At 36.1% G+C, this 20,802-nt stretch overlaps 1 protein-coding gene across 6 annotated transcripts in view; it reads left to right on the top strand.

Annotated features, from left to right (window-relative positions):
* The window catches only part of LOC129769468 (uncharacterized), a 565,408-nt gene that overhangs the window by 92,302 nt on the left and 452,304 nt on the right, over positions 1-20,802 (top strand). The window lies entirely within an intron of this gene.

The raw sequence follows: 20,802 nt of genomic DNA, 5'->3' as shown, positions 1-20,802 counted from the left end.
AAAAAAACACCGGCAAGTAAAATCTGCAATGCAAGAAAGAACCCCTTCAAAGCAATCTACTGTCACGAGGACCTAACCACTGAAACGCTCCCCAAAATGTCTACCGGCGATTTGTCACCATGAATTGTGCCACATGCTTCAAAGGTACCAGAGTGATTACGATATGATAGCAGGGCCCTGAAAGACATTCTGTTGTGCCGCTCTTGTTTTATTGCGATGCGACAAGTTAATAGCCTGCGGACAAAACTCGGTGTGCCAACCAGAACATGAAAGATGACAAAAACAACATCACTCTGAGATCAACCCCGTGTGACAACCCCGGCATGACAAACTGTCCAGTTGAAGTATTACACTTTTTAAGTACACTCAAGCGGCAGGTCCCTTAGTTATAATAAGCACGCCTAGTCGAGGACGCACTTCAGTTCTTTCCGTACACAATTGTTCAACAATTTGGTTCTTTTTTCTTGCAGTGAGACTGAAACTGACTGACTGACTCACTGCAGTCTATGTTTCTGAAATTTTGGTTGAATCAGTAAGTACTTTTGGCTATTGTAACATTATTCAGAAAAAAGTGAAAAAAATCTCTCGAAGCAATTTCCGATGTAATTTTCTGCACTAATGCTAAGGTTACTTCAGCCTTAAGACAGCTCCAAATTGTTAGAATTTCAATAACAAAATGATTGGTTTTCTATGAATACTTAAAACGCGCAGTTTTGACCCTTACTGATAATTTTGGAAATGATATTCTAATAGGTACACTAGAATTTCACAATCTTGAATTGATTTATTGTTGCCAGACACAATTTCCTTCCAAGATTTCCACGCCCGCAGTAAATTGAATGCTCTTTCAAATAGGATATTTATTTTAATGGAAAAGGTAATTTGATTTATTCTGAGCATCCACCACTCTATCCTGCTTCAGCTTGAGCTTGAGCTTGGGTGGACTGTACAATTCGTAATTGCTCTCCGTGATTGACCTGAAACAACCAAATTGCACAAAGAACACACAGAATGACGCTTGGGATTAGCAAATCATTCTCGTTGTGCAATTTTCGGTGATTCGAGCTTTAAATGGTCAATAACGACTCCGGCCACGTCCTTACAGTCACCAGGGGAAGGGAAGCAATGTTAGTATGATATTCGACGCCTGAAGGCCAGAAGAGTCGCATCTATAGCGTGGTTTTCTAGCGTTTATCATGGAAGGGATAGTTGTTAGTGGGAATGGTTAACAAAAATTAGGATTCACTGCGGTAAGTGATGTGATTCTAAAAACGTGGACTCTCAGCTATTCGGCGAAATGAGATTTGAAGAAAATACACATTCTAACCCGTCATGCATTTCGTTATTCGTCGTGCGTAGCACATATATAATTTTCCTGACCTGAGGAGGTTATAAAAAACTACTTTAAAAACTCTCGATCTATCTATATATTTTTATTCAATCGCGGAGTATTTCTCTAATCGACGATATATTCTCAATCGGAAAAGATCACTGAGGAAATTCTTTTAAACTTGCTAAAACTGACTATGTATTTTGATGTTCGTCACTTATATTATCTTTCAAAATATTATTAAATCTCGACGACCGAGAATATTTTTAAACCTATAATTTATGATTCATTACTCGTATTATGTTTTAAAACTATTTTAACGCAGTGGCTGATACTATCTCTGGTCAACTTGAAAAGGTGACCGGTGAAACCTAATCATAACGACGGAAAGTTTTTTTTTTAAACTGAGAAGGTAACCTAGAGAACTAATCTAAAACTAATCATTGCGCATACGCTTTATAGATATCACTACAGCAGAGAGTTACATTTTGGAAACCTGAGAAGGTAACCGATGGAATCCCTCTAAAACTAGAAACTAATCGACTTGGTGATATACTCAGTTATTCATCGTGTGTGCTTTTTTATAGAGTTCCAATCGTAAAGGCGGATAGTAATTATATTTTGGAATTCTAAGAAGGTAACCGAGGGAACTTCTTTAGAAATATTCATTTCGGTTACGCACCGAGCGTACGCTTCATAGAAATATAATCATGGCGACGGAAAGTTATCTTTGGGAAACCTGGGAAGGTTTCTACTAAAATCAATCGCTCTCTTTATAACTTTATCATTCGCGACGGCAGGAATAGATAAATGAATAAACAATGAGAGAATAAGAGAATCAATTTAATAAAAGGATTATAGAACTGAAGGATTAAAGATACAGAATTAAAGAGTGAAAGAAACAAGAGAATGAGGCATTTAAAAATTCAATAAGGATTTAAAACTTGAAGAATAAAATAGTTGAAGCATTTAGAATTTAATTATTAAAGCATTTAAGAATTAATGAATTAATGAGTTACAGAATTAAAGGATTGAGAATTAATGAATTAAACAACTACGATGTTACATGATCACAAGTGCACATTTATGAACGCGATTTAAGGTCATACACACAAATATTTACATGGATACCTATACAAACATAATTATTGTTACATGTACATATATAAACGCCGACATAGTAACATATTATATTTACATATGCTACAGATAGTGTTGACGTTATGTTTAATACATCTATAAAATTATCACCGCTAGTGAATTTACATCTATAATAATGATCATTTAATACTGTTTATCATAAATACATTATTATAAAGAAAAAAAAGTTAAAGAGTGGAGCAAAGAGCATAGCTCTCAATCAGCGTTTTAAGATTCGTTTAAGATTCGTGGGTTCATGAAGCATCGCTCTACTACTACGAATCTTATGTGCTACGTCACTGCCCTGTCTCGCGAAGTAGAAGATAGACGACAAGTTGACGCAGTATACGTTGACTTCGCGAAAGCGTTCGATACGGTTCCGCATACTATGCTCATCGAGAAAATGAAGCACATGGGATTTCCAGATTCAATCACAAATTGGACTTCCTCGTACTTGCGTTACAGAACCGCATATGTGGCGCTCAACTCAACTCGATCCCGAGTCTTTAATATTACATCTGGAGTACCGCAGGGTAGCGTATTAGGACCGATGCTATTCCTCATATTTATCAATGACTTGTACATGTTACTTTCCTCATCTAAACTCTCTTTCGCTGACGACCTAAAATTCTACCGTACTATCGAGACTTCCTCAGATTGTGATGCACTCCAGGCAGATATTATCACTATGTTGGTGTGGTGTAGAGAGAACGGAATGCGTGTCAACGGCAATAAGTGCAAAATTATTTCTTTCGGCCGTTGCAATAGTCTTGTTATGCATCATTACTGGATGGAATCGACAGAGTTGGAACGTGTATCGTGCATCAACGACCTTGGAGTTACTATTGATTCCAAGCTTAGATTCGGTGAGCATGTGGCGGTTACGACCGCGAAAGCATTTTCCGTTATGGGCTTTATTCGACGTCACGCAGCTGAATTCACAGATATCCATGCACTGAAAGTACTATACTGTTCACTAGTTCGCAGTACGCTGGAGTACGCTGCGCCAGTCTGGTCCCCTTACCACGCTGTCCACACCTTGTCGATCGAGCGGGTGCAAAGAAAGTTTTTGCGCTTCGCTCTTAGACTACTTCCATGGAATGATGCGACCAACCTACCGCCATACCCTGACAGATGCAAGCTCATAGGATTGGAAGCATTATCAGCCAGACGAATTACGATGCAGCGGTTACTTATATTCGATATTCTTGGAGGTTCTATTGACTGCCCTGAATTGCTTGCACAGATCCCGCTCAACATACCTCCCAGACGTTTCCGGAACTCGCCTTTCTTTGCAATACCATACCACAGAACAAACTACGGCTACAACAATCCGTTCAATTCTTGCCTCCGCCAATTCAATCTTATTTGTGATGTGTATGATTTAAACTTGACTAAGAACGCTTTTAGAAATAGGATAAAATGTCTATCATAGGTATAAGCAAATTACAGTCTGTACGACTAGTCGAAGACGGTGTAAATAAATAAAAAAAAATACAATGTATCCAGCAAATCTAAATCTATTCATAAAACGTTCACTATATTTGTCTATATAGTTACTTAAATAGGCAAATAATTCTTAAAGATGTCCATGATAGTAATGTTTTACAATGATAATTTCTACTTATAATATATATTCCTATAAAGTAAAGTAAACACTAATGAAAATGTCTGGCGAACTATATTTGTCTATGCTCCACCACTATATCCTGCTTCACACACAAAAGCTAATTTTCTAGCATCATAGCTGCGAAAAAATATAATGTACATAATATTATAATAGTAACGCTGCGTTACAGGTGGTTGGGAATTGTTTTTTAGCGTTTTAGCAAGTATTTACTAGGACTTTTAGTATAACAGTTCGGCTGAAAAGTTTATAAGGTAACACAGTAAAACTTTTTTTGGAAAATTCAATTTTATTATTCAACATAACTGCCTTTGAGGGCGATACAGGGATTATAGCGATCATGCAACTTGTCGATACCATGTTTATAGTTCTCTTTCGGTTTTTCCAAAATAGGCCTCAGTTTCGGTAATCACTTCATCATCGGTCTTAAATTTCTTGTTAGCGAGCATTCTCTTCGGGTCTGCGAACAGAAAATAGTCGCTGGTGGCCACTTCTGGAGAATACGGTGAATGCGAAGCAATTCGAAGCCCAATTCATGCAATTTTGCTATCGTTTTCATTGATTTGTGATTTTTCCATTTTTTTCACAATAACAAAAGTTGCTTCACTCTCAATGCTGTAACTCACGAACCAATCGACCGATTGCTGTCAAAAATTGACACGTGTCCATTGAAAGATGGTCCTTTTGTGATAGTCAAGTAGATTTTTGCGAGAAGCGCCATCTAGACGTCAACCTTACATTTCCTCCTCAACATTTCAGCCGAACTGTTACCAAGCGTCTCCTGGTAAATTGGCAAAAAAGAGGCTTTCCTATGTTAAACGGGGGACCCGGGCCAAATAATATGGGTTTACGATTACGGTTTATTATGGCATTCACCTTTTCGAATCTTTTGATGCGTGTTAAGGGTATATAAGTTACCAGAAAAAAAATAAAAATTCAGATTTCTTTGTTTTATCAAGAAAGGTCAAACAAACAAGAATGTCAAAGGTCAAAACTGTACTGGTTAGAACCGATAAATTGTAATAGTGAAAAATTTCCTGAATATTTTCATATTTTCTTTAAAATATTCGATGTCTTTCGTCATAAGTTTTTTTAAATCGTTCATTTTTACAGGCTCAGTTACATAAATTTAAAGAAGCCAAACTCCTCACTGTATTGTCACAAGTATATATAAACATTTTTCCTTAATTCTAATGTAACTGATGTAGAAAACCGATTACTCGCGGTCTACTCTGGAAAAGGAAGGGATATAAGGATATGTTGACAATGAGTGGCAAGCTCTAGAATACGCGTGACCACAGTGCAAGTCGGAGGAAATTCTATGACGAAAAAATCCCCCGATCAGAACGGGAATCGAACCCGAACCCACGGCAAGTTAGATGCGACGCTAACCACTCGGCCACGGAAGCAAAGTTTTCAATTTTTTTGTGTAATTAATTTAATAATTTGATGACGAATCGAACATTTCACATTGTTTCTTGTGTTTCGTGATATAAGCGAAACGTTTTCAGTTATAAATTTCAGAGCGATTTTACCGAGACCTGATATAAGCACACAGTGATATAATCGAGATGTCTCTGTCTTGCCTTGAATGTGTTCTATAATGTTGTCGTATCGCAGAACTATCTACTTTGGGCAAATTGAAGAGAAATGAACGCTTTTCAGCTTTAAAAGGCACATTTTCGAATACAGGACGGACTCGATTATATGTGATTCGATTATATACAATTTTGGACTCGATTATATACAGTTTGGAATAAAACTTTTTTTTTATATTTCGAATGTGACTTATTTCAAGAAGAAATGTAATCTTTCAACGTTAAAATGTAATTTAAGTGGCTATTACATGTACAGTGGGGTAAAAATCGTGATTTTTGGAGATTTTGCTTGAATTTTCATATCGATATTGCAGCCAAATTAAGAAAGATAGAAGTTGGATGTCAAAGAAAAAAATGTAGGGCGGTTAGAGAGCTTCAATTTAATTGATAGAGATAATCTAGTTTCATAAAACTTTTTACGATGAAATTAATAATAACACATCAAAAATGAACTAATTTAGATGTTCCACTACTATATCCTGTACTAAATTTTCTCATCTTTCAAATGAAAGCAACAGAATTGTATTCCGTAGCGTACTTTGTAATGTAGAGCCAGTTTGAGGCAACAAAGTCCGAAACAAAAAAAAAGTTCAATAACTCTGTCATTGTTGAAATTCGAACATATGCGTAGAAGGATTTTTTTCATCAAATTTGATCGTTTATCACTTCCTGAGAGAATTTAGATAAATTTATTTTTTCATGCGAGAAAGGTGTTTTCTGACTTTAAGGGGATGAATCAAAAATCAAATTCCTCTTTTATATTAAAAAAAAATGAAAAATACATGCAAAAACAAACGAATAAACAAAAAATTTTTTTGTGTTAAACTTTGATTGTATTAGTAGCCAGGAAGATAGGAAGTTCACATACCAGGCATACCAGTCAGTTACTGAAATGGTACAAAATTGAACGTGTCAATGAATAACGTTGAAAGACGACATGCAGAAACTAATTACATGTTTCCTATACACATTTTTCGCATTATACAGAAACATATCACGAACTAAAATGTTTAAATTTTTCTTTGATTTCTTCTTATATCAGAAGTAGTATTATAATGTCTACTATGTTCGGATTTTAGAGCAACTTCATGGAAGTTTATCTCTTGTCAGCAATTGTAATTACTTTTTTCACAATTAGGGTGCTGCAAACTTCATTCGTCTAAAACTAAGATGCGAGCGGAAAACTTTTCGTCTCAATCTAGATCAAACGGAGTCAATTGAATTCAATTTTCAAGTGCATTTTACATGAATAAAACATGCAACTCTTTTTTCCATGCACTGTTAAATGTTTATCCGTCAAAGGAACAAAATATTCTGTGAATCTGTCTTTGTTCATTTACGTTTTTGGTCGACGTAACGAGAAGTAAAATTGAATTGAAATTAAGTTTAGAACATCTCAAAAATACTGAAATTTCAGTTTCTGCTAAAATGTAAGTTGGGCCCTTATGATTTTGAGCGTTACCATTGATTTAAGAAAAAAAAAATGAGTGGGCTATATCTATGATATAACCGCAAGGTTGACGTGGAACTACCTTAGCTTAGCAATCATTCGTTTGTATTGATTAAATTCTTTATTGAATGAAACAGTTTCCAAATTCAATTGAGTTCAATATATTTGCTCTGTGAGTGAAAAAAATGAACAAATGCCGTGTAAAGTCAATTCATTTATTGTGATTGATTGTTCTTCGTTACAAGTAAATTTAATGACGGACCTTTTACGTTTGGTATGATGACTAGAACAAAATATATGTACGGAAGAATTATCAAACGTTTGATGAACCAGCCTAAGGCTGAAAATCTTTCCAATAAAGACAAAAAAAAATATGAAACGATTATTTTATTTTACATTTTCCTCTGAAGTTTACATCCCAAAAGTGTACATACTTCTCGAATCTCGAATTTGCTTGAAACTTGGAAGTTCATTCGCTTCTAGTGTCTGCACGATTTTCCCAGGTTCCTAAGTTTAGAAGATCATGTTAGGACAGACATATTCCACTCTGCACAAAGGCAAGCGAGGACAAAAGTACTCGCAGTTTGCATTTATTTGCAGAGCCGATTTCCCCAGAAACCTCGGTTTTGAAGTCTGTGTTAGGGAAACACATTTCAATCGGAACAAAAATACCCCCGATTTGTATGAATTCGCAATGCCGATTTCCCCACGCTCCATGGATTTGAAGTCTGTGTTAGGGAAACACATTCCAGTCGGAACAAAAATACCCCCGACTTGCATGAATTTGAAATAACGATTTCTCCAGGCACCTTGGTTTAGAAATCTCTATTAGGGAACACATTTCGGTGGGAACAAAAGCTCCCTCTACTTTCGTGTGTTCTTCTTCTTCTTTTTGGCTTTAAGAGGGTTTAAACTTTTCAGTTCACTCGCCTCTAGGTTCTTTCGTGTGTTTGCAATGCCGATTTCGCTGCTTGGTTTTAAAGTCTGTGTTAGGGAACATTTTTCGATGAGAACAAAAGTCCCTCTGCTTTCATGTACTTGCAATGCCGATTTCCCCAAGGCTGCTTGGTTTTGATGGCTGTGTTAGGGAAACCGTAAATCGGGCCAATCAAAACGATGCAGTTAGGGCGTTTAGATAACGCCTAATATTTTACAGTTATTCAATTGTTTATCTAATGAAAAACAACATTTTGTTAGTTGCGATAGATGCGTAGAAATATTCCCTATCAAGTGATGCAAACATCTCTCCTATCCAGTACGAAATGTTCGAGCTATAAGCATTCGAAATCTTTCATTTTTTCCTGCATGTTCTGTGTTTAGGTTTTCATTTTACCCTCCATATATTCCGGTTAGACGTAGTCCCACGTCAAAACTAGTTCGTTCATTTCATATGCTTATTTTTACTTTTCATAACAACACTTTTCCTATGTAGTGGACTATTATAAGAAAAGTAACACAAATAAACAAAATCTGTGACGTCACCGATTTAAAAATCTTCCCACATTTAATTTTCCAACTCGGAATTATGCCACATAGCTTGTACTCTGCCCATCGATGCCGAAATCGCCTACTTCGCTGTTGTTCGATGCGGTGTCACACTCGCGAACGCTCGGTTCTGTGCGAGCGCTTTTCACTGCACCAACATCGCGTGCATCATTAGATGACGCTTGCCTTGAAATTTTATTGCTACTGGCAATGCGTTCGTTTTTTGCAGGGCTCGAGTTTGCCTTCTTCTTCGTGCTCATCATACACTACGCGAAGCGTCCAATTTATGACGCGGAAAGAAAAACACAATACGAATAACGCGAAAAACGAACAGAAAAACCAAACGACGGATTACCACTGGTGGGGTCCAATCTTAGATCGAAACGCAACGAAAGCAAAGTGAACTGGATTGCTCAACAGTTCGATGCCGAATGAAAGTTTGCCTCAGCGAGATCCACTGTTTATACTCTAGACAAGTATTCCCCTTCATTCTTCTACTTTTCCTTTGTTCGCGGAGACTTAAAATCCTATGATTTCCCCTCCGTTAGTCGTCGATAAGTTACTCGTTATTGACAGCTCTGTTCGGGAAAGCACACAAATGGACAGAACAAATGTATGGGAAAATGGAAACACTTAAATTTTTCATGAATTTTAACCATTTACAAACCAGGGGATTGTAATATATAGCATAATAAATAAATCTTACGGAATTTTCGATTCATTTAGTGTGTAAATCGTCAAAATCCGTTCGCGGCAAAAATAGTTATTAACGTTAACTTTATTTCCTAAAAACGTGACCTGTTTTCTGATTTGGCACCCTTAATGAAAGACGTACTTCTACGTCTAAAAAACAAAGTTATGGTAACGAGTGGAGAACTCGATGCAACACTGGTGAACTTGGAGATGTAGATACAAACATGGTAAAAATATGTAGAGAAATGAATATGTGTTATATCAAGAAGCAACATCAAATCGTACTTTTATCAATAATTAAATTAAGTTTTCCAAAACATCAATTTATGGCGTTCATCGCAATCGAATATTTGAGGTTCTGAAAGGTGGGGTTGTGCTTTCCATTAACCGACTATTTTATATCTAATTCGTAAAAATGCATTTATCGATGAGTCGGAAGCATTACGTTGATATCAAAACTATCTTACAGCGGTGTTTACAAAACAGCTCAAAATACCACATGAAAAACTCCTCCGGTATGGTTTCGACAATGCATGTTGTTGTATAGAGCTCAGGAAGACAATTTTAATGTTTACTAACCTTTGTTAACTGAATATACAGTTTTGTGAAGTAGGGCTAATTTAGAAACTTTGACTCCGTTGCTTCGCCATATTGTAGCATATGAATTATAGTTTATTTTGAAGATAGTTACTATTTTATGTATAATTATATACATTACGATTTTCATGATATTTTAAAAATAGTTTGATGAGTTACATCCACTAGGGCTATTTCGGTGCTATTTTTTACTTCTTTTATCGTTTTCTTATAAATATGATAATCACATTAAAAGCGTTATTTATTCATGAGCAAATAATGGTTCGATGATTAATTAGATTTTTGATGTGTGTTCTATAGGAAGCTTTCTAGTTGAAACTTTAAGTTTTCCTTGAAGCTTTGCAGGTATGAAATTTCGCGCCTGTGTACATTTCGCGCCGATTGAAACACTGCAGACGATTATTCCCATCAAGCACGCTTGCCTTGGATGCAGCGAGAAGGTGTTGTTACCGGGTACCACGAACGGTAGCGAGCTAAAAAAAAATAAAAAAAATCCAGTCCCACGAGGCGGTAGGAGACTTTTGCGATCGTAACATTGGAAACACAACTCCGTGAACTTCTCTGCCGACCCCTAGGGCAACCACGGCAAACGTAACGAGAGCTGCGGTATCGATCTCATAAATTCTGTTCTTGCCACGTTATGTGTCTGAGAGTCTCATCTCGTTCAACTACTAGCCTGACATGGCAGGTCTGCGTGAGGCGCCTCAAGTGACTAGGGAAGGACTGCAAAGAAGCATCGACTTCAGGGTAAGTGCGTAGCATGAGTTCACTCCATCCTCCCGCCCGGTTCAGCGAAATTGTGTTCTCAACCACTTTTGATTGTACATACGGGTTTATTCGTACGCGCGTCTGCACTGATTCAGACGGTAGTTGACAGCGAGCAGAAATGAACGTTGTATTACATGAAAAAGTTCTTTGCCACTTGAAAATTCGACGAGTTGGGGTCGGCAATAAAACAAAAAGCTGCTGTTTTATAGCGCAGTTGCTTCTGCTTTTCCGAATCAGTTATGTTAAACCCGAAGGAAATGTTTGCACCGGGAGTACTGCCTCGGTGGAGGGCATTTATTTTCCCATGAAATTGGTAGCACCGACTCACATAAAAACATGTTCGTTCGTCAAGCGTATCGAATCAAATGTATGTATTTGTTTCCATTTGAAATGGTAAAATACATAAATTGCAACATTTGGCGCAAAGCAGCTCACCTATCCGATCGACTCACTTATTGGAGGCTTCGCGTTAAATCACCTTTCACATCGATTGGTTTTTCGTTATGTTAAATTTTCGAATTGTGTGTCCAAAAATAAACAAGATGAAAAATTTTGTATTAGAATCTGTGCTTATCAAAAAATCATTTTATCACTTTAAAAGTGTTCATGGCATGGACAATGTGTCAAAATTGTGTTATGAAGAAGATATAAACTCACATGAAATTATGAATAAACAATTTAGTTGGGTACTAAATTGATATATCGGAAAGAATGTATTTCCTGATATATCCTTTTTTTTTTGTTTCAGACCATGTTTAAACACGTAGATCCAACCATAAAAAACTAAATCGATGTTCAAATAATTTTAAAATGTTTTCACTAAATAAAAAATAAATTATTAAAGGGTGATTTTATTAGCGATTGTTTTTTTTTATTTATTTATAGAAAAAACACAAGAAAATTGTAAAAAAAAGACGGGTGGGTAATGTCGGGGACATAACCGGAGTGACGTAGGACTATACGAAGGGGACAGCTTTTGTTAAATATATATTTTAAATATATTGTTTTATTTTCTTCACCTACGTGAATACCTACCTATCTACCTGAAAAATGGATTAGTTTACTGTTTACTCTTTATGAATATGTTGATGGTTCTGAAAAGAACCTTTGGTGTTGTGTTTTTGTTATCACTCGATATTCCCATCTTGTTCGGCTAAACCTTCCTGTTTGGCGATTTGTTGTCACTCGCCACAGCTTTCACAGTTGGAAAATTTCTTCCCATCCAGCTTGTGACATATTTTACAGTAAATTACATTCAATGGCACGTCGCATTACCACCACTCAGTGCCGGATTGGAGGTAATTTTAACCTGTAATTGAACATTTGCGATGACAGTGGTACAGTGTCGACTTTCAATGTGGGGTCATAATTTGGATCTCTATGTTTACAAAAATGTCCAACTAAATAAGTCGCATTACATGTCCGTCCAATTAGCTAAATGTCGAACTAATTGTAGATTACTGTACTTTAAATCTGGAAACAATTTAAGAATTGGTGAAAATTGAATAATCAGGAAAGTCCCCAACTATCAATAAGCTCAGAACAACTGCCAAATTCACATACTCATCAAATCCTGGCAAACAAATTATGAAAACATCAATTTGTGTTTTATTATTATTTTGGATAATGTTTTAGAAAGCATTGAACTTTATTTCCTAAACTCTTTTTTGGAAGGTTTAATGGCTCTGAAAAGCGCCTTGTTTTATGGAATGGTTCCAATTTAGAAAACTTAGTACTCGTGGTTTTGAAAAAAACCATTTCGAACGCCCTCGATGCCGCCTTGTTCTGGATTTGCCACCAAAGCAGTTTGTATAAACAAACTTTTTTCTTCTGCTACCTGATGCCGTTTTGCGATTGCGTTTGCCACTCGCCATTCGCTGCAACTGCCTGTTGTCTTGATGTCCACCGAACCGAATGTGTTATGTTCCGAATGCAGGTTTTCTTATCGTCGCGAGCAGCTTTGCCAGCTAACTCGATCACTCCGGCGGCCGAAACTATATAACGCCGGCTAGATGGACTGGTACACAGGTACTAACGCGCTCGACCTAGCTACCTTTTCCGGTGCAATTGGCGGATACACCTACGGGAAATTGCAGACCACCACGGTTCGAGCGGGATTTTGCCTTTCCCTTCTCTTTTCCTCCTTTGTTGAGTACACGATGCCGATGCCGTACAACCACACGGGTTTACGGTTTAAAGGAAAATAAGATATTTTTTTGGGGTCCGCGTGTTTTATACTCTAGCGGTACACACTCACAGGATAGAGACAAATCGGCAGACTCAGCCAAAGGGGCGGGTCCAACGAGACGAACGAATGAGCGTTAAAAGGGAGCGATGGCAAAAAAATACATTCATTACGATTTGTTCGCTCGTTGGATTCACATACAGACTAAAAAGGGTCCTTTTCAGGATCACAAAAAGTCTAAAGAGTTTATTGTTTTGTTATCACTCGATATCCCCATCTTGTTCGGCTAAACCTTCCTGTTTAGCGATTTGTTGTCACTCGCCACAGCTTTCACAGTTGGAAAATTTCTTCCCATCCAGCTTGTGACATATTTTACAGTAAATTACATTCAATGACACGTCGCATTACCACTACTCAGTGTCGGATTGGAGGTAATTTTAACCTGTAATTGAACATTTGCGATGACAGTGGTACAGTGTCGACTTTCAATGTGGGATCATAATTTGGATCTCTATGTTTACAAAAATGTCCAACTAAATAAGTCACATTACATGTCCGTCCAATTAGCTAAATGTCGAACTAATTGTAGATTACTGTACTTTCAATCTCGAAACAATTTAAGAATTGGTGAAAATTGAATAATCAGGAAAGTCCCCAACTATCAATAAGCTCAGAACAACTGCCAAATTCACATACTCATCAAATCCTGGCAAACAAATTATGAAAACATCAATTTGTGTTTTATTATTATTTTGGATAATGTTTTAGAAAGCATTGAACTTTATTTCCTAAAATCTTTTTTGGAAGGTTTAATGGCCCTGAAAAGCACCTTGTTTTATGGAATGGTTCCAATTTAGAAAACTTAGTACTCGTGGTTTTGAAAAAAACCATTTCGAACGCCCTCGATGCCGCCTTGTTCTGGATTTGCCGCCAAAGCAGTTTGTATAAAGAACAAACTTTTTTCTTCTGTTACCTGATGCCGTTTTGCGATTGCGTTTGCCACTCGCCACTCGCTGCAACTGCCTGTTGTCTTGATGTCCACCGAACCGAATGTGTTCTGTTCCGAATGCAGGTTTTCTTATCGTCGCGAGCAGCTTTGCCAGCTAACTCGATCACTTCGGCGGCCGAAGCTATATAACGCCGGCTAGGTGGACTGGTACACTGGTACTAACGCGCTCGGCCTAGCTACCCTTGCGGGGAACTCCAGATCAACACGAGCGGGAACTCCAGATCAAGGTTCGAGCGGGATTTTGCCTTTCCCTTCACTTTTCCTCCTTTGCCATATCCAACCATGGCTGCTTGTGTTGGTTTGTTGATGTGAGGTGATGCGAAACGATGTGGTGTACGGTTCGGATGAGAATGATCGTTACGGCAGCGGAGAGGGGATTTTGAAGCTGACTGGCTGGCTCGAGAATTACGCATGTGTGAGACTGCGACCAATGTTTCCCTCATTTTTTTCTTTTTCCTTTCCAATCGTGCTTTCTATTTCGCTGCTGCTCTGGTTGCCCGTTTTGGTCGGTACGATTTGAGGAGCACAAAATGGACCAATCAAAAATGGGCACATAGTGTATTTGGACAATGGTTGATATTTCACAATTATTTAATTATTTATCTCAAGAAAAATGAAATGTTATTCGTTATGATAGATGCGTAGATATATTTCCTATCAATTGATGCAAAAACCTTTGCGATCTATTGAGAAATGCTCGAGTTATAAGCGTTCCAAATCTTGCATTTTTTCCTACTTGTTCAGTGCCTAGATTTCCATTTCACCCCCTATATCTTCCGGTTAGACGTAGTCCTACGTCAATATAATTTTTTTATCTCGGGAGTTAAAAATTAATCCTTGCCATTCATTTTTGAAAGATTATTTCATGTAGATGTTGGCCCTACTATGGTTTGTTTGATACATACCTGAAGTCCAATTTTGAATTACTTTCTTGAGCATATCTGTTGGTTTATCGGCATAAACCAGATATTTGACATAGGGTAAGTGGGGGGAAAGTGGTCACCCTGAGGATCATACCCATTTCCTGTGTCCACATACCACTACAATTTCCGTTTTTCAAAGAATATTGTAGTTCAACTTATTGTTGTTCAAGTAGCAATTGGTTTTTATTATAAAAATTGAAAATAGTACATTTTTAAACGGTTTTATTTAGTTTGCTCTGTTTGTATGTTTGTAACATGTTTGTAGCGCTGTCCCAAATTAATAGAAATTTAACCCCCTTCCAGTTGACCAATTGATATGAAATATGGAACACACCTTTGTCTCTGCAGTCACTATAAAACTGCGTATTTGATGATCTTGAAAATCCAGAATGGCGGCCACTACAAAATGGCGGATTAGATATTTTCCCAGAACCCCATCAATATTTGTATCAAATAAAAGGGCTTGGTTAGTAGATCACCTTCGTTTATACAAAAATGCAAATCCAAAACGGCTGTCACCACAAAATGGCGCAATATATAATTTTATAAAAACCTCATCAATATGAGTATCAAATGAAAGGAATTGACTAGTAGAACATATTTATTATAAAAAAATCAAATTCAAAATGACAACCACTACAAAAAGGTGGAACGGTTAATTTTTGTTTCAATACCCCATCAATATGGGTATCAAATGAAAGTGCCATGAGAACTAAGTAAATCATGAAAATGTAACAGGAGGATTGTGTCCGAGACACGACGTAGGACGTTGACGCAAGATTCCGTTGGGCTATCTGTTACATGCTGATTTTGGATATGTTTGAAGAATTACATCGTTAAACTCTTTGATAATGATTTTGTGGCCCTGAAAAGGGCCGTTTTGTTTGGTTTGGTTTGGTATTGTTTGTTCACTCCACCAGTGTTTATAACCGAGTGATGATGACAATAGGATGGTAATTAGTCGTTGGATGGTGCGTGTCACGATATAATATGCCGAAGTGGAATGAGATATGATGAAAATCGCCCTCTGTGACACTAGACGAGATGCCTCTTGTGTTCTGTATGGATGAAATAAAGAAATAAAAGCTTACCAATGTAATATAAGATAATTATCGATACCGAAAACAATTATCAATTTTTACCATCAGTAAAAACATTTTACTTTATTATAGAGAAAGCATATTTGAAATGAATTTGAATGTGATTTTCTTTTATAATTTTTGCTTTCTGATTGTTTATTCTACCCAATGTGAATTTCAATTGGACTAACAACAACTAATACGATATGTAGAGCATATGGGAAATCACTTTTTAGAATATTTCTTCACTATTCCAATTTTTCTCGTCGTATGAACTTTCCTTGGGTGAAAATGAACACAACAAAACAGACAGCTTAAACCGAACGACCTGTTCTCGAGCGGGAAAACACCTTGGTTTATATTTACGGAAATTGAAATAAATCGTTTCATATTTCAAGGCATTTTTAACACAACAGCTATCATATGCAATTTTACCCTTACACTTGTGAAAAATTTTCCACAATGCACGATCGGTCATAGATATGAAATTTCACGAATTAACCAACATTAAAGTTTCAAATTTTATTTGCTAGAATTAATCGTATCACTCATCTTACTTGCAAAATAAAAATGCCCCTGACTTACATATATTTGCAATGCCGATTTCCCTAGGCACCTTGATTTAGAAATCTCTGTTAGGGAACACATTTCCGTATGAACAAAAGCTCCCCCTACTTTCATGTAACTTTCATGTAACGGGTGATATATATATATATATATATATATATATATATATATATATATATATATATATATATATATATATATATATATATATATATATATATATATATATATATATATATTCAAAATAAATGGCTTTCTGTCAGTCTATCTGCTTTGTCGCTTTCTAGCAACGTGATTCTCTATATGGGAATATTGTTGCTATGCCCATTTTCGCGCCGCTCAGAGAATCAATTTGCATCGATGCGCGATACATATTTGAGAGAAGGGTGGAAGATACAACATCTATTCACGCTCCGACCAGTTTGATGTGGACGTTGAGAGTTTATTTGTGAATGTTGTTACTATTCCCATTTTCACGCCGCTCGGACTCTCTACATTCATCATGCTGGTCGGGCTTTGATTAAATGTTATATCTTCCGCCCTTCTCTTACATATGAATCGTGCTTCGATGCAACATGATTACGCGTCGCTCGGAATGGGCATAGCAACAATATTTCCAGAAGTCGTACCATGTAAGCTTTATCTCGAATCGAATGGAATGAAGGAAAGCTGCATGTTGAATTAGAAAGCATATACGAGCAAAATCGACCCTTTTTCATCGTTACATTGTTCACTTGTTTTACTATTTCCACTATATATGTCGCAGACAAAAACAAACGTAGGGATCTGTTGAAATATTAATATTCATAATTCTTCACTTTTTCCACCCGAAACTTTGAATGGTTGGACGTAGTCCCACTTCAAAAGTCAGTCATAACTACAATTGGTCATCTGATAATGAAAATTGAGACTTTGAAAAGCTCCCATCTTCAGAAAGTTAAAAAAAATCGGAGGTGGTAACGTCGGCTATTTTTCGGCTGATTTGGTGTAGATTGCGCCTTATCGAAGTGCCCTAGATGTACGAAGAATTTTTCCATAACCAAAATGTTGTGTCTGATTGTCATTGGATATGGTAATTATGTTAGATTGCAGAGGTATTTCTCCTAAAAATGAGCTGTTCATTCTTTGTGTTTTACTTCTTGAGTTTGTAGTGTTGTATGAGCAGCCAAATGCTTAAACCTACTCCCTGATGATCGTAGATTTATTCTTCATCGCAAACCATAAGACCCGTATTTTTTTCTTCGATGGGGTGACCATTTCTGTTTTAGGGTGATCCGAAAAATCCCTTTTTTCATAAAATTACTTTTTTTTATATTCATAACTTTTGAACTACTGAACCGATTCTAATGATTCACATATCACATTTAATCCAATCAACTCGTCTTTTTTTATTCAATTTGATATACCGATCATCTAAATAGGTCTAGTAGTTCAAAAGTTATGAATTTTTGAGAATAGAAAAAAGAGGAAAAATATGATTTCCTATCGGTTAGACTTGAAAAACCATATCTTAAAAAATAATAAGAACACATATCTGATTTTGAGATATTTTGTGTAAAAAATCATCAGCTTCCTAGAAATAATTATAAACTAGCTGACCCGGCGAACTTCGTCCCGCCTAAAATAGACCTTTGGTATGAAAACATTCGAACATTTACATTTTCTTACTAAGCACGATCATGGGTTCAATCCTAGAATTATTCATTAGTTGGCCTTTCTATTGACCGTTTGAGAATTTTTGCTTTCTCTAACAATCCATCACCATTTACGCTTCACAACAAAGCATCATGAAAACCAACTCCGTCAACTCGAAATCGATAACCATTTTCGAACCAAAATGAATTTCGAAAGGAATGAAAACATTAAACGGAATACCAACGCTTATCACGATGTAATTGTAGAACATAAGGAAATTCAATTTTCCAATGTTTCCCATTTTTCTTCGAAGTTTTATAAAAAAAATCAGATATTTTCGCCTTCAGATTGATCTATGGGCAGAGATAAATACAAAAAAAATAAAGACGGCTCAAATCGGACGATTCCTTCCCCGAGTTTTGCGCTTAGCATCACATTTGTTGAATCTTTTTTATTTAAATGGATTTGAAATCATTATCAGACACAATTTTTGTTCAAGACTTTACCCGACCTGCAGAGAATGTACATATTTGATACGTTAAATGTTAAAGTTAATTTTAATATATACTTTTTGTGCTTATTACTCCTGAAAATCCATTACCATTATCACGAATACATGCTGTAATGTCATGAAAATGAAATGACATGACAATAGCAAAGGCTGTGTCGGCGTTGTTCACGATAGTGTCTCGCAAGAGAATGTATTCCTTCTTAGAAGTCAAGTTTATAAAAAAAATGTTCCAAAAAAATTATTCAGGGAAAACCTTTTTTTTGCATAGGGTCACGCTAATCGGTACTAAATATACGGTAATTGGTGTCCTACTGGTACCGTTCCGAATCATATTTCGGACGCTCAAGGCATATGATGCAGAAAACAGATCTAAACTTTATGCACAGGTATTATTTGGTAGATATTTTTAATAAATTAGTTCAATATGCTTTTAAGCTTTCTACTTTGGTACCTTTTTGATTGAAAACATAAGAAAATCGAATAAAATGCTTTTCAAATGAAGCGAATAAGAATCAAACTTCGGACACTAAATCAAATTTCGGACAGATTGAATTCAAATTTCGGACACTTTATTTTGTAATTTTATGGACGAAAATTACATTACACTTGATTATATTTTATAGTCAACTGCGAAACACTTATCAAGCAATCACAGTAAACTGTTAACGATGATAAGAACTGATGAAACACGGAAGAAATTTAAATATTTATGAACGGGTAAATTCTACGTGCTCACGCGAAGCAAACGTCAAACACAAACAATAATGAGTGGCGCAGTTGAATTTTTTCCTACTATGTAATAATTCAAATGTTATTCTCAAATGAAGTGATAGTGAAACCAAGGGATCACTCTAAAGACGCAATTGTGATATTAAATTTAAAGTTATATCATCAGTGCATGAATCATTTCAACATATAAGAACAAAGTGTTCGAAATATGACGTATGCCGAAATATGATTCAGAACGGTATCGATAGTTTACGACCTATTATCATGCCTAACAAATTTTTTGCGCATAACTTCATTGAAATCGGTCTAGCCGTTTCGGAGAAGTTCGACCACGAACATCGTGACACGATATTTATATATATATATATATATATATATATATATATATATATATATATATATATATATATATATATATGTATATATATATATATATATATATATATATATATATATATATATATATATATATATATATATATATATAAGATAGGATCGTGGTATCGAGATGGATAAAAAAAAAACTTTATTCTCTCATTTAATACACGTCTTCTTATATGTTAACACTTTGGAATTCAATTTGGGACTAACTCAGGCAATCCAGAGTAACCTATTTTATTGGGACGAACTACAGCGTCAGCATCCGTGTGTGGTGGCTCGCGGGTTTCGGATTGCACCTCTCGCGCGTGCGGTTCATCTTCAATTATGCTGCATGCGCGTCTCGTTGGTTTCGGGTTGCGTTTCCTGATTATGCTGCTATGCTGCGGGGGCGGGATCCCGTCGTAACGTATATATATATATATATATATATATATATATATATATATATATATAGCGCCCTTGGTTTCGAGACCATGAAAACCATTAAGAACAAAAACAATCAATAATAACAGAAACAAAATTTAAATTTTCGGCAACTGAAGTTTTGTTCCTGAAAATACGAGAAAATTGGATTGAATTTGATATGTCGATCATTATAATCGGTAGTTCAAAATTTATGAATTTTTGATTAAAGTCATTTTAGTAAAAAAGTGAAAAAAGAGATTTTTCGGACCACCCTAAAACGGAAATGGTCACCCTAACGAAAAAATAAAAAAAACGGATCTAATTGTTTGCGATGAAGAATAAATCTACCACTTTTCACGAGAGTCTGAGAACCACTATATCGGTTTGGCATGAAATGGCTATATATAAACTTTTAATAAAACAATACATATTATATATTTGGGCTGTTCGAGTTGAGATAGTTTCGAGCTCGTTGGTGGGGGGATAGCGGTGGGTAAAGAAATAAAGTAAAAATCATATCGCTCTCATTGGAAAACCTTTTATTACCGATGAAAATCTCATCATTACGTGGTTGGGATTTCTATGCCTTTGGGTCGGAGCACGTAAATAGTTCAGTTCAAATGAGTTATTCGTTAAACATTGATTTGAAATCTGATAACTAGTGATCAAATACTTAATCACATTAGCATC

The sequence above is a fragment of the Toxorhynchites rutilus genome, chromosome 1, assembly GCF_029784135.1.
Source record: "Toxorhynchites rutilus septentrionalis strain SRP chromosome 1, ASM2978413v1, whole genome shotgun sequence".
NCBI lineage: Eukaryota > Metazoa > Arthropoda > Insecta > Diptera > Culicidae > Toxorhynchites > Toxorhynchites rutilus.
This window is presented reverse-complemented; position numbering and strand designations above follow the sequence as displayed.